The sequence below is a fragment of the Lissotriton helveticus genome, chromosome 2_2 (genome assembly GCF_964261635.1).
Source record: "Lissotriton helveticus chromosome 2_2, aLisHel1.1, whole genome shotgun sequence".
NCBI classification, from domain to species: Eukaryota; Metazoa; Chordata; class Amphibia; order Caudata; family Salamandridae; genus Lissotriton; species Lissotriton helveticus.
In genome coordinates, this window is record NC_136060.1 from 446,935,479 (window position 1) to 446,948,643 (window position 13,165).

Genomic DNA, 13,165 nt, shown 5'->3' on the forward strand with positions numbered 1-13,165 from the left:
TGTTTAGACAAATACCTCTTGTCTTTTCATTTATTTAGTGTAAAATCATATTCAAACAACATTTTGCGAGCCAGTCAAGAGAGATGGTTTATCAAGCCCGACTGCTGCTGAAGGACAAGTACCCCTGCGCAAACAAGATGGTGAGCAGATGCCATATTTGATAAGAAGTTCTACTGAATCTGTATAGCTGAGGTTCGTCTGGAGACAGCCATCACAGGGGAACAGACTTCATCTGATCCTTAGGCCCAGTATGTGGAGTGTGGCAAACTAGGACAAGCGAGTAAATCACCTTTGAATTTCCCCTAGTCAGCAAGCTAGAGAGGGTGAAGTTGCCTACAGAATTGGGACCACTGTGAAGAACACAGGGTACGCTTGCCTCTGGGTGTCAGATAGGGATCGCCTGGGCCAGTTGGCATGATACAGATGTTCGCTTGTCTATGGTTGTCAGATAGGGACAGCTTGGAATATTGGGCATGATGCACAGGTTTGCTTGTCTCTGGGTGTCAGATGGGACCGCTTGAAGCCCTTGGTGTGGTACAGAGGTACACATAGGCTCTGGGTGTAATCTAGAGCCAGTGTTTCAATCTTCTTTTTTAGTCTCAAAGAGTTTTTTGTGCTTTCATGGGGTTTCTTTTTTACTGGTAGTATCTAAAAGAAGTGAGAGGTCTTATTTGCTTGGACCGCTGGCAGTTAGGCAGTTGCTATGCATTACACCTGGTTGTTATATAGGGTAAAAATGTGGACATTAGGGAAAAATTCAGACCTTGGTGAATAATGCGTAGCTTGTGTCTAGCGAAACAGAGTCGATAATTGTCAGGTTATTACTTTTTCTCCATACAAATCAGAATTCTTTTTGTCCACCGAGCAAATGGTGACAGACTATCAGGTTCACTTAACTCTGTGTATTAGATGGTGCATTCCCTCCTATTGGGCTGTAGGCGCTAGGGAGGGCTAAGGTTTTTTTGGACAAAATAATCATATTTTCTCTTTTAGTCTCTTTTAGATTTTTCCATTTATACGTGTATTGATATTTTGGTGCAATTTGCTTCATATTTAAATGTTATGTCATGTTAGTGAGTCTATGCTTTATGAAATAATAACCATTTCTTCCCAAATCAAAATTCACATTTGCTAGTTGACTGGAACAAATCAGCTCGCACTGTTCTGACTTAACAATTGCCCTTTGTTACAGGTTGCTACTGTTTCATTGCATTTGCCTTTGTTTATTGTTAAGTGTTTGTTTACTCAATGAAGCACATTTATAGAGCTTGTAACCAGTAGATGTTTTCGGTGCCACCCGTGTACACAGTTTTACCCACAATTATACTGGAATCCATAATCATTTAAAAAATCTTGAGATGATCAAAAATGCAGTAAGTTCTTTAAAACGAGTTCTCTAAATCCATCTTGGAGACTCCACTCGACCTTATGGAAGCTAGGTTGCCCACACAGGCCTGTAAATTAAGAAAACATTGCCACAAGTGGCATGCCCATACCAAAGCGAAAGCATTTACCTGGTCTGAGATGTGAACATTTGATACAAACACATTAGAACACACCAAGACGCACATACAGACCAGGTATGCAGGACGGAAAAAGGCTAATCGAGAGGACCTACTACAACCATGGGCCATCTTTAAGGTGGCCCCATCCTACAAGACTATCCCGAGGCCGTAAGCAAGGCATCTGCACCACCCCCACCATACACTGGCAGGGATGTGCTCTCACAGATGCCAGCCATCACAGCCGCCCCTGTGCTGGGTTACACCAGTCCATCGGTCAAGGGGGTTGGTGGAACTTCCCCGTGGCAGCAAGCCACAAGACCTGAGGGAGGGACCAACCAACCCAGACGTAGTCAGCTCCGGCTAAGTTCACTGCCAGGCTCCCTCTCGGTTTGACCCCTCCACCCATCAGTTGCGTCTCTTCGGGTCCAAACTACTGAATGGGGAACGCATTCTCCTGATTGCCCCACAGGGTTCCCTAAGATCAGAGGGAAGTTTATGGACCTCATGGATGAAGATTCCACCAGTGGAGGGGAGGACAGGGAGCCCAGTCCTTCATAATCTGACTCCAAAGGGGGAGCTGAGGGTTATACTCCTCCAAGGCATGCCAATGGTGCGGAGGAAGCATCAGGCAGTGAATTGAAGGAAAAACAATTGCCTAGAAGAACAGCAAGCAGCACTGAGTGAAAGAGGCAACCGAGCTGGGAGTTAGATGAAAGGTGTTAGCTAAGGATAGAAGATATGGCGGTCCAACCTGGGAAAACCAGCAAGGAGAGAGAACCACTACCCCTTCCCTGCATGCAAGGAACCAGGGCTAAGCAGGGAAGAGTCACAAGGAAGGAACGCTCACAAAAACACACACATCACCTGGTGGTTGGTGTAGGAAAGGAGCTAACCAGAAAAAAAGTAGTCAGGAAAGCCTGACTGGAATACAATTGAGACACAGAGAACCAGCGTGGCACCCTTGCACAAGGAGACGACGAGAATGTCCGTCTCTCCCCCTGAATCCGCCGATCAGCGAGACCAACCCCTTGAGCAATAGTATTCAGAGAAGAAGGTGAGGCTTTCGCACAACCTTTCTGCCATCTAATGGCCTGCTGGACTGAAATGAAGGGCCAGTATGATTGACTGTGGCCAGAGGGGTGATCCTTTGATCCTGAGGACATGGCTGTTGTGGAGGACTGCATTCAGCATGGAGTGGGGCAGAAATGGAACTAACCCTACATGCAGGGATGCCTGAGACAATGGGAGCTCTACTTAGGGGAAAACAGAGAGAGTGTGCCAGAATTTTTCCTCATGAACAAACTTCCCCCATTGATGGACTGGGCAAGAAAATGGATCTCATCCTTTGAGAAGAACACTCTGGGTATAAACTTAGCCAGAGGTGACATTAAAAGTCTGCTCAACAGCCTCATCAGGGAGCAGAGTGGCACAGTGTTCTACTGAGCCGAATCCCCACAGTGCCGCTTATAAACACCGAACTCCAGTTATGGACTTCAGAGGGTATCTGCCCAGCCCTAGCGGCTGAGGTCAGGGAGGTTTGATCCAAACCAGCCTCATAGGGTTCTACTATTGTCACAGAAGGGGCCACATGGATAACCGGTGCCATCTGATAATGTACCACAATCAGAAAGGCATAATCCCAGGAAAGCCCACACAGAATATCCATCCACAAAATCAAGCCTACAGCAATGTTGTATCATCTTTAATCAGCAGAGACCGGAAGACTGGCCTAGTGCGTGGCAACAGTCACCGCAGCAAGCAGGGAACCCATCCCAACAAAAACCGGGCCACAGCCACGGCAGGGAGGGGTAACTGACTGGGGAGGCAATGCCTTTATACAATGGCAAAACATGAACACATATTAGCAAAATCGCCCCCTAACAGGGCGCATCTCCCTCACACTACCATGCAGACACATTTCCTGACCAATATCCGCAACATTTGTGTAAGCCGCCACATACTCGGCTGACCGCAAATCCACTCTTGAGTTTGCCATCCGGTTGCCCGCAGGGGCTTTGGGCTCCTACTGCTGTTGGTCATGTAGGGCGGGGTTAGACGATTATGCCCCAGGGAGAACAGATTGACAAGGGTGTAGGGTGGACCCCCAACTCATACATTAAAATAGGCACCCAGGACCGCTCAGTCAAGTCCAACTTTGGGTGGGCTATGGACGTCTCGCCAACCTAAGGGTTTTCACTAAGTGGAGGCCCTTCCTTAGTTCCAAAATAATGTGAATGCTCCGGCATCAGGATCTGGGTTCAACAGATGTAGGGCAATGATGTCTTCTAAACTCCACAGAAACCCAATTCACATGACCCCAGTACATAGGACAAATCCATAAAGTTCATTAGCATTACCCACATAAGGCTGAGCACATAGAGTCCACAATGAGACCCCCACTCTCATCGAAAAGCGCAGCAGATGAACACAATTCCAGCCATTTCCCTGCAGGGCCTTACGGGTTCCATGAACAAACCCTCCAACCACCTCCGGTATCACTTGTTAAATTAGCAACGACCAGATCATAGGTAAACACACACTGGAACCCGAACAGAGTAGCCTAAAAACAGCCCAAAATTCTCAACCCTTCCAGAAGAGCAAGCAGCAGCTCAACCCAATTAGAGAAAACCACATTCCAAACCACGTGGAGAGGGAAGGAAGGAAGGGACATGCACGGGTCAACAGAAATATTGGCCTAAAAATCAAGCATGCCCTTCCGCTACACAACTGCAAGCAGCACAAGCAGGTCGAAAAGACGCCTCTGCACTGATTAACCCCTTGCATGCAGCGCGAATTTTCACACTGTGCGGCCGTTTTGAAGAGTGGGCGTGATCATGACGGCCCCCAGCCGTCATCAGCACACGCCCACCGTGATCCATGGCGGCCGGGGGTCGTCATCAGTATTTAAGGGGTTAAAACATCACACCTTTATACAGAGCAGCCCACCAAGGAAGAGTACTGTCCCCACTGTAGCAAGGAGAGGGGGTAACCAAAATACAAACAGCATTAAAATCAGCCTACAACTAACCATTCCCTGAAAATCCTAGCACCTCCTTCCAATAACCCATTAGGGAAATTCACCCACAGTAAAACCATCAAGTGTTTCGGAAAAATGTAAACGCAGGAATTTTCCAAACAACTGCCTAGCCATGTGTTATTTCCAAGCTAATCAACAAAACACAGCTCTTATCCTGCAGGTCTGCGATCGAGCTGCACGTGGACCATCATTGCTGTGGTCCACCACCCCTTCGATCAAAGCTTTCAAAAGGACTTTCACAAGACCACCCGCTCAAGTACCAAGGACTATAAATTGACTTTACACCCATTTTTAAACTGTCATTTTTTTGTACCGCATCATGACAAGACACCTCTGGGCGCCCAGATGACAGACATCTCTCCTGAGGACGATCCTGCAGCCTACGAATGTTTTCTAAGTTACATATTGTTGTACATGTTCTGTTTAGCCGGGTTGTTCCCAAGCTCCTCCAGGGCTATATAGATACCTAGGGGCAGATGTATCATCCGTTTTTTGTCGCAAACGCTGCGATTCGCAAAATAGCAGCGTTTGCGACAAAAAAACGGGATTTGGAATGTATCATGCAAAAAGCCTCGCAATAACAAGGAATTGCAAATTTTGCGATTCCTTAATATTGCGAGGCTTTTAAGAAATGGCAAATTGCGATTTCTTAATTGAAATGTATTAAGCATTTCAGTGTTGCGATTTTTGACTAAGAATTCGCAAATTACCACCAACTTGTAGTTGGTGGTAATTTGCGAATTCTTCTCAAAATGCACTTTTTTAAAATTCTAAAGGTGCCATATGACGCTCATACATGCCCTTAGGGCATGAATGTGCGCCATATGCGCACACATGTGAAATTCAGGGGTGCAGCAGGGTGTCCTTAAGACACCCTTGCACCCTTGAAATTATTCTCAATTTGCGATTAGCAAATTGCTAATCGCAAATTGAGAATAATTTTACATTCATTCCTATGGGCCTCCTGGCCCATAGAAATGAATGGGAAATTATTCCTTAATTGCGATTAGCAATTTGCTAATCGAAATTAAGGAATTTTAAGAAATCGCTAAAAAATAGCGATTTTCTACATACATACCATTTTGCACTTCTCAAATAGCGATTCCTTAAAAATCGCTATTTGAGAATCGCAAAATGGTATCTTGATACATCTGCCCCCTAATCTCATAAACTCGACTTCAACATTCTTGCAAAGCATGCACAGACCTCTCTCACCTCACTTACACCTACACTGAGCCAAATGCTAGAATTCCTCATGCACTACACAGCACATTACTACACACCACTTGGTGCCAACACATGATGATGATGATGATGATGATGATGATGATGATGATAGGGAATTTATACCGCGCAACTTAGCCCAAGGGCATCAAGGCATGACTGCTGTAGGCACTCAAACGACAAACTGATCACACAACATATGTTCACTGATACCCCACGCTTCCCCCTTCCATATCCACAACATGACACCCTGGGTCCCATTCACTGACTGATCCTTGAAGTTAGTGAAGGATGTAATGTACTTAAATATTGTAATGTACTTAAATATATCAGATCTGATCAGAGAAGAATGGTTTGGCAAGTTATCTATAAAGTGGAAATAAATAAGTGAGATGGAAAAGAAAGAAAGAGAGAAAGAAAGAAAGAAAGAAAGAAACAAAGAAAGAAACAAAGAAAGAAAGAAAGAAATCTGAAGAGGCCAAGCGAGAGGCGTGGCTAGAGAGATAAAGATAAAGAAAACATGAGGAGGGAGCATGGAGAGGGGGAGAAATAAACTGAAAATTTAGACCAGCAGGTTGAGTGTGAGAGAGAGAGACAGCCAGAGAATGAGACAGAGTGGGATGTAGAGAGCGAATAGAGGCGGGGGTCGTGTGATAGAGAGAGCTAGGCATGGAAAGTGAGATAAAGATGGAAAGAAAGAGAGGAAGGAGCAGGGGAAGAACATGGAGAGGGGGGAAATAAAGGAAAAAGAAGATAAAGACACCAATAGAAATGATAGGCTGAGACAAGCAAACAGGAGCCAGTTAAAGAGAGAGGTAGAGATATTGTTGGAGTGGTCGGCTTTGTGGGAAGGAGGTGATAGGCTTAAATAAGTTCGAAAAAGAGGCAATATTGTTTGCCGGTGCCTAGCAACTGCGTGTTCTCACTTAACACATCCCGTCGGACGCGGCGCGCTCTGTGGTTTGCTTCTGTCAACAGACCACAAAGAGCACCGTGTAGCTCGTTAAAACCAGCTAATTATGTTCCCTGGATGTGTGTGTTTGTCTACGAGATTTGGTGACTGCGTGCATCTATGTTTATCAAGAGGATAAACAAAACAAGGACATTGTAATCCCAACAGCAACCTATACATGGATCCGGTGGGACGGGACAAGGCTTCCCTGGCTGGGGGGGGGGCAGATCACAGAGGAAGGACAAGGCCCCCCCCCGCCCTCTCAGTGCATAAGCTACACATACAAAGAGACTCTTTCCAGTGGTGCACAGGCTTGCGGTGTGCCATGCTGCGGTGGTAAGCGATAGGTTCACAAAAGCAGCGTCTTTTTAAGGAGTAGGCAAAGTTAGCCATTGGCCAGGGTCCCTTTCTTGCAGGGGCCCCCTGGGAAGAAAGTGATCTTTCTTTCATCTCTCTCTATTCAGTGCTTCTCAAACTTGTTTTTAGAACAACAAACTTTTACGACCCACCTTGCACTAAAGGATGAGGCCTTCATTTTTTTAATTTAACTAAAGCATACTGTGGTAGCGCACTGTCATTTACAGTCAGGATGTTTCCATTTAAATCGCCACTACATTTGCAAAGACACAGTTTTACTGATAAAACTATTTTACACGCAAATGATGAAGTATGGAAATCAGGGGTGCATACTACCAAGGAATAGCGATATTTATCGCAAAATGGGCTTAGCGCATTTTTTTTATCGCTGGATATGTTACTGGAGAAAACATGCTATTAGCAACGTTTTTCTCCATTGTGCTAAAATATCCAGAGATAGCGGCGAAATACGTGAATACAGCGATATTCACGCATTAGCGACGAAATGCTCTTAGCCATGTTATCCACCTCCCATTGGATAACATGGCTAAGAACTGGTCTGGGCAGGTGTTAGTATTTAGAGATATTTGTGCTTAGCGCGAATATTTCCATCGCTACGCCTGCCTTGCTAATAGGCGATAGCGACGTTAGCGACTGCTTTCAGTCGCTAACTGGTTGGGTACGCCTACTTTGCATGTCACTAGCGATAAACATCGCTGACATACAAAGCGGGCACCAAATCGCTCGCTATCGCCTAAAAGCTGTCGCTAACATACGTTAGCGACAGCTTGAGATTAGGGCAATAGAATTATCGCCGAAAACGGCGCCCTGCTTGATAATATGCCTCAGGGTTCGGTGAATATTTATCATGTGTGGATCACCAAGTAAAGTTTCTTGATTTGTTTGGACCCTGTTAAAATCTTTGTTTCCATCACACTTCAGATTTGCACACAAAATGTACTTTATTTGTGCCTTCCGAACTACTGAATGTGAACAGTTAATTTACACAAAATTACAATTTGTATTATGTTACAAAAAAAAAAATCCAACAGCCTTTCACTCTTTGTACCCCAGCGAGATTGTCACATAATTCACTTTACTTTTCTTTCCCAGACTGCAAAGTGAGAGAAATGTGTAAACACCAATCGCCAAATTCAAAAATAAGTAGCAATTTGTCAGAAGACATACGCTGAGGTTTGACCTCTGTCTTTGAGGCCAGGAAATGTGTCAAACTAAATACAGAATTTAAAGACATCTTTATTTATTGATTGCACTTTCAAGCAACCCCCCCCCCCCCCCCCACACACACACACACACACCCTTCCCAACAGCGTGTCTATTCTATTGCTCTGTCTAAACATCTCCTCCTCTCTCTATCACTGGCTCCGTCCCATTGCCCCTGTCTAAACATCTCTCCCTCTCTCTGTTACCGACTCTGTCTCTGTCATCTTCCGGATTTATGGGATTCTGGGTAAGCCATATTTCAACTGTTTTCACCTGATCCTACTAAATGTACATATAGTTTAGTATTCTTTGACATCACGTGGCTTGAGTTAGCAGAGAACGGGTCACAATGTGCTCTGTACTGAGGCCTCCAAAATATGTCTCGCTCGCGCCCACAAGTCCTTCATCTGGCACCGCACAGAATCAGACATAAAAAAGTTATGAAACATACTTTTAGCGGCCGTGCATGTTGCAGGGTCCCCTTCATGGCGGTGACAGCCGCCTTCAATAATTGAGTTGATATCCAGTTAAATAACCCGCGCTCAGGCGCACGTGCCGGGGAGTTCGAGCAGCGCCACGCGCCAGCTGTCACTTGCAACGCCATACCAAAGAGTGAGCCCAATATGTCCCTCTCGGGGACACTGGGGGGCCCGGCCCTCCCCGGGTCATACAGTCCCCAGAGCAGGGGCGGGTCTCTGCCTCTTCTGTGTGCGCCACACCACGCGCTGTCAATGCACGCTGCACACGCTGTCAAAGCACGCGGCAGGGGCTGAATGGGGGCGCACACAAGGCAGAGAGGGCAACAAGGGGTGGAGGTCACAGGGCCAGTGGGTGAGGGCAGAGCAAGAATAGGTGATCAGGGTTTAGTTTAGTGTGCTCTTCAGGCCTCTGGGCCCGGTGCCACTGCACCGGCTGCACCTATGGAAGCTACGCTCCTGATCGAGAAGGGGCCAAGGGACATGCAGTGGGCCACGGGACGAGGCAGCAAAGCGCAGCTGACAGGAGAAGGCAATAAGGAAGCATGCAGTAGGAGAAGAAAGTAGGAAAGGAGGCAGGCAGTATGAGAAGAAAGTAGGAAAGGAGGCAGGCAGTAGGAGAAGAAAGTATAAAAGGAGGCAGGCAGTAGGAGAAGAGAGTAAGAAAGGGGGCAGGCAGTAGGAGAAGAAAGTATGAAAGGAGGCAGGCAGTTGGAGAAGAGAGTAAGAAAGGGAGCAGGTAGTAGGAGAAGAAAGTAGGAAAGGAGGCAGGCAGGAGGAGAAGAAAGTAGAAAAGGGGGCAGGCAGAAGGAGTAGAAAGTAGGAAAGGAGGTAGGAAGTCGGAGAAGAAAGTAGGAAAGGGGGCAGGCAGTAGGAGAAGAAAGTATGAAAGGAGGCAGGCAGTAGGAGAAGAAAGTAAGAAAGGGAGCAGGCAGTAGGAGAAGAAAGTAGGAAAGGAGGCAGGCAGTAGGAGAAGAAAGTAAGAAAGGGAGCAGGCAGTAGGAGAAGAAAGTAGGAAAGGAGGCAGGCAGGAGGAGAAGAAAGTAGAAAAGGAGGTAGGAAGTCGGAGAAGAAAGTAGGAAAGGGGCAGGCAGTAGGAGAAGAAAGTAGGAAAGGGGGCAGGCAGTAGCAGAACAGGTAGAAGGCGAACGTGCGACAGGACAGCAGGTGCCAGCGAGCAGCATCATGAACATGGGCGAAGGCAATGGAAGAGGGGACAGAAGGCAGTTGGCAGTAATTGAAGACAAGGGGAGGGTAGGAGATGAGGGGTAGCAAGGGAGAAAGCAGGCAGAGTAGGCAGCAGGACATCAGAGCTGGAGGCAAGAGAAGGCAGATCGTTGGTGGTATGGAGGCAGTGACAGCAGGCACAATGGCAGCTGGTAAAATGAGAGCATAGCATAAACGAGCCGGTGCCAGGGAGCATGGGCAGTTAGATAAGGGAGCAGAAGAGCAGGCAGTAGGGTAACGCAGCGGGCGAGTAGGGAGCGGGAGCAGGCAACAGGAAAATATGCAGCTTGTAGGAAGAAGTCACAGGGAGCAGGTTACTAGGAAACCCCAAGAAGGAGACGGAGGGGGCAGTAGGGCAGGTGGATGAGGGCATTAGGGCAGGGGATGAGCAGCAGGGGGACACAAGGGTCGCGCGGGGGCAGCTCTCTGATAAAAGATAGAATGAGGACAGAGAACAATCAGTCGTGGGTAAGGGGGGTGCCAAGGGTCACGGGAGGAGGAAGCAGAGACCAAACAACCGGAGAACAGGTGTCAAGAGCAGGCAGCAAGAACAACCAGCAGGAGAACACGTGGCAGCGGGCAACAGACTGCAAGAGGAGAGCCCGGGCTTGGCTGCAGAAGCACCGATGGCGGGGGCAAGAACCAGGGAAGAACCGAATATGGAGGAAAGATGCCAGGGAAGAAGGAAGACGAGCGACAGGTGCCAGGGAAGAAGGAAGACGAGCGACAGGTGCCAGGGAAGAAGGAAGACGAGGGGCAGGTGCCAGGGAAGAAGGAAGACGAGGGGCAGGTGCCAGGGAAGAAGGAATACGAGTGACAGGTGCCAGGGAAGAAGGAATACGAGTGACAGGTGCCAGGGAAGAAGGAATACGAGTGACAGGTGCCAGGGAAGAAGGAATACGAGTGACAGGTGCCAGGGAAGAAGCGAAGACGAGGGGCAGGTGCCAGGGAAGAAGGAATACGAGTGACAGGTGCCAGGGAAGAAGGAATACGAGTGACAGGTGCCAGGGAAGAAGGAATACGAGTGACAGGTGCCAGGGAAGAAGGAATACGAGTGACAGGTGCCAGGGAAGAAGCGAAGACGAGGGGCAGGTGCCAGGGAATAGCCGTAACAGGATAAATTGTTAGGGATGAACCGAAGAAGGAGCATGTGCCAGGGTAGAACCGAAGAGAAGGGGCAGGTGCCACTGTACAAGGGAATATCCGTAGATAGGGGAAAGGGCTAGGGATGAACCGAAGAAGGAGTAGGTGCCAGGGAAGAACATAAGACGGGGCAGGTATCAGGGAATAGTTAAAGATGAGGGGCAGGTGCCAGGGAAGAGCTGAAGACGAGGGGCAGGTGCCAGGGAAGAGCTGAAGACGAGAGGCAGGTTCCAGGGAAGAGCTGAAGACGAGGGGCAGGTGCCAGGGAAGAGCTGAAGACGAGGGGCAGGTGCCAGGGCACAGCTGAAAACAGAGGCAAGTACCAGGGATGAACCGAAGAAGGAGGGCCAGGTGCCAGGGAATAGTTGGAAACAGGGGAAAGTGCCCGGGGTGAACCAAAGCAGGAGTAGGTGTCAGGAAGAACCGAAGACGAGGGGCAGGTACCTGGGATGAACTGAAGATGAGGGGCACTGAAGATGGGGCAGGTACCTGGGATGAACTGGAAACCAAGGACGGGTGCCAAATCAGAACTGAAGCCAGGGGGCAGGCGCCAGGTAGACGGCAGCAGAAAGTCAGAGGATGACAGCGGGAGAACAGGTACCTAGAGTGAAGAATGGGGGAGACGAGGGCAGGAGATGGGCAGGGCTGCAGGCAGGTGGTGGGCAGGGCTGCAGGCAGGAGGTGGGCAGGGCTGCAGGCAGGAGATGGGCAGGACTGCAGGCAGAAGATGGGCAGAGCTGCAGGCAGGAGATGGGCAGGGCTGCAGGCAGGAGATGGGCATGGCTGCAGACAGCAGGAGACAGGCTGGCAGTATGAGAGAGAGTAAAGGGTAGTAGGGGAACGGATCACAGAAGAGCAGGCGTAGGGGAGCGGGCGCTAGAGAACTAGCAGCAGGGGGACAGAGTGTGAGAATGTAGTTGTCGGGGGAAGGGGGAGCCGCAAGCAGGCGGCAGCATAGCAGGCACTAAAGAGCAGGTGGATAAAGAGCGTGCCACGTGAATCAAGGGAATACGCCGCACCGTTTAATTTTGCACGGAGCAGGCACTAATAGAGCAGGCAGCCCGGCGCAGGCGTCGCTCCACTGCTCTTTGTCTCATCCCACCCAGCCCGCTGACGAGGCTCCGGCAGCGGGTGAGCGCAGCCGGCTCCCGGCACCATCAGCTTGAACCCTTCTCCCGCTGCCGGCGAGGCCTAGGATGTGAGGAAAGCCTTCCTCCCGGGCACCGCTGCGCTCCCCAGTGCTGGCTGCTCTAGGGCAGTGCCCATCCAGAGACTGGGCAGAGGGGCACAGCGGACCCACAGAGCCCGGCGGCAGGTGCACGGCTACACGCTGCCCTCGCTGCGAGGGCACCCCGGTCCACCTGCACCCGCCGCGCCAGGACCCACTGCACGTGAGCCATGCCCACCCCCGCCGAGGGATGGAGAGGGCTGGGAGGCAGTATGGACTGGGCAGAAGGCTGGCGCACAGCAATAACCTCATCCCGTGTAGCATCAATGGACGGGTGGTGGATGCCGGGAGGAAGGGGGATGCAGTTGAGGCACTCACCTCTCGCTGATGGTACTCTCCTCCCAGTGAAGCGGGTCCCAGCAGCAACACTTCTCCAAATGCAGGCGTGTTATTCCCCTGCGTGCTCCTGCACAAGGTATGTCCTCTGCAGACTCCCCAGGAAGGTGCTCGAGTGATGCCCAAAGCTCAGCGGTGTCCCTGTGCGCCCTGCGTTCCCTCCGTGCCACCCTTCAGCCCGGTCCCGTCCCTGGGTATTCTGGCGTGCCCCTCGTGCGCGCGCCCCCGTGCTCCTCCTGCGCGCCCCGGCTCTCTCGGCTGCCACCGTCCTCTCCTCTCGGATGCAGGAGCTGACCCAGCTCCTCTGGCAGAGAGTGAGCGAGGACCAGTGATACAATGGAGTGACAGGGGGGGGGGGGGGGGGGGGGGGCGAGGCGCGCGTGCGCACCGGGCGCAGGGACGATGCGCGAGGCTGTGCCCTGGGATGGATGGCACAGAGTGAGGTGCTGCCCCCTC

The 13,165-nt window shown here is 49.9% G+C and overlaps 1 protein-coding gene across 1 annotated transcript in view; it reads right to left on the reverse strand.

The window, feature by feature from the left end:
- The window catches only part of CTNNA2 (catenin alpha 2), a 2,858,593-nt gene extending 2,845,639 nt beyond the window's left edge, over positions 1–12,954 (reverse strand). The window contains exon 1 of the mRNA XM_078679035.1: positions 12,692–12,954. The gene's annotated coding sequence lies outside the window, so the exon portion shown is untranslated. The remainder of the gene's footprint in view (positions 1–12,691) is intronic.
- Between the last annotated feature and the right edge of the window lie 211 nt (positions 12,955–13,165).